We start from the raw sequence: 2,456 nt of genomic DNA, 5'->3' as shown, positions 1-2,456 counted from the left end.
AGAAGCTCAGTCACTGATATCTTTTTATATTTTCAGGAAGCTATTTCCTCTTTTCTGTGTGTTTAAAGGGTATCATAGATGACATGGGGCTTACATCACCATTCAATCTTCTAGTTCCAGAAGACAGGGACAGAAGCAAAGTGAAGTCTGTAGAACCCAAAGGGCAAGATGAATTGGTATAGGGAGGACTGTTTTTTTATCTTTTCACATTGAAAGTTTGCAAATAACTGTATACTATGCTTAGGACTGAAATACAATATTTTGGTATATGAATTTAAATATGTGTGTATTGATGTAACAACTACTGTATATCCCTTCCATAAGCATTCAATGTCTATTACTCCTTTGAGGCATTAGACATCATCAGTCACTGTAAAAAAAATTAGTTTCAAGGACTCACTTAGAAAACATGGAGGGGGTGTTAGTGTATATATCTCTAATCAGAAATTCTACCAAGTTTTGTCAAATCCCTATTATATTTTATGTAATATGTAAGCTATATTCATCTGAATAAAATAAAGTTTTGTTTAGTAAAGATATAAAAACAGAAGGAAGTGAAAAGAATGGTTAAGATTTTTAAGGACCATGAAACATTTAAAGTCTGAACGACCACATAGCAGAGTAAGGGCTGCTGCTTGTGATAATGTTTAGGGTCACAACCTATGAGAGATGATAGGATTAATGATCTGAGACATCATAAGAGAAAGATCACCCACAAGATGAAAAGCAGCAATGCATAATTCAGAAGAGTCATGAATGCAGTCAGTCACATATGCTTTATATAGATGAGAATTTATTGAATGTAAGTCCTATTTCTTAAGAATCACATTTTTGTGTTTTCCTTTTCATCGTGTACTGAGTTTTTGCGTTTTCTCTATGTCTCCTATTCATATTAAGAGGTTCGGGGAAGGGGAACAAAAGGGAATACACTGTGTTTCTAATAGTTTTGCCAGGCACATATAAAAGGAGACTATGTACTCTTTTCTAGATCTTTTTCAGTATATGTCTGTGTCATAGTGAACAGTTACTTATGAGTTGGAGCTCTCTTGAGGAAATCATGGCAGAAAATTGTGATGAACATAAAATACTCTTTGCAGAGCCTGGCTGACACTGTTCTCTTTTGAAGAGAAATAATCACATTTCCTGTCAGAAAAATCTATGCATCCCAACTTTCCTTCTGAGTATGGCAGAGATATCATATCTTTATTAAATTACAGAATCAAGTCAGCCATGCAGCTGTGCCAGACCACGTGATTTGCATACCTGAGGAACACAGTCCACTTAAGTACGACTTCTTATTCGACAATCTGCACGCTTTGGTATTCATTCCCAGACAGGACACAGGCCAGTCATGATGGCTCCAGTTCAACTCTTAGGGCTGCTGCTGCTTTGGGTCCCAGGTAAGATGGACAATGTCAAAAACACTTTCCAAGTGTGCCTAATTACTTTGAAAAGTTATGTTTTTCATGTTATAACAGTATAATGTTTTGATGTGTGTTTCCAATATCAGCCATGAGATGATGACATCCCAGATCAGTCTCCTTCTCCTGTCTGCATCTGTAGGGAGACAGAGTCACTCTCAATAACTGCAAAGCAGTCAGAATATTAATAGTACTTAAACTGGTATCAGCAAAAACTTGAGAAGCTCCCCAAACTCCTGATCTATAATGCAAACAGTTTGCAAACGGGCATCCACAAGATTTCAGTGGCAGTGGATCTGGTACAGATTACACACTCACCATCAGCAGCCTGCAGCCTGAAGATGACACCATATATTTCTGCCAGCAGTATAACAGTTGGCCCCCACGGTGATACAAAACCATAACATAAACCACCCAGATGCAGATGTGAGGTTGGGTTTTTCACACTGTTCTTTGTTCCATTACTGACATAATGTCTCAGATGTAGCCAGGCTTTGAAGAGTTTGAATGGTTTGGGCATGAGAGACCAATGAGATTCCTCTGTATCCCATAAGTACAAGCATTACTTATTCTCTGTAGACTTCATGAACGGTTGCAGTCATTTTTCCTGAGGAATCTAAATGATATTCTCAGATGGAATTGTTATATAGCAAAACAAATGTCAGTGTAGATGACCCAAACAATGTTTGGTGTTAAAAATACAATTGGAGTCTACCGAAAAGCTATTGAATGGCTTTTAGAAGGTGCAAAGTAGAGGTATGCAATGTTGAATCTTAAGCCAGACAGAACACTGGTGCTCATTTTGAAATTGGATCTTAGTTGCATGTCAAAGATTTGAAGTGTATGTGGTCTCAAGACCTGTTTCCAAACATCAGTATTATGGTTTGATGCTTTCAGTGGCCTTTATGAATTCTTGCCTTTATGTAAATTTTACTCTATCCAAGCACCTGCCTTAAGAGACTAGTGGATTTTACTCCCTTATTTGTCTTCTACAATATAAGGCTGGCTCCATATTTTACAATTAATAATTGCCCT

The sequence above is a fragment of the Rattus rattus genome, chromosome 14 (assembly GCF_011064425.1).
Source record: "Rattus rattus isolate New Zealand chromosome 14, Rrattus_CSIRO_v1, whole genome shotgun sequence".
NCBI classification, from domain to species: Eukaryota; Metazoa; Chordata; class Mammalia; order Rodentia; family Muridae; genus Rattus; species Rattus rattus.
The sequence above is the reverse complement of the archived record's forward strand: the minus strand, read 5'-3'. Positions refer to the sequence as shown.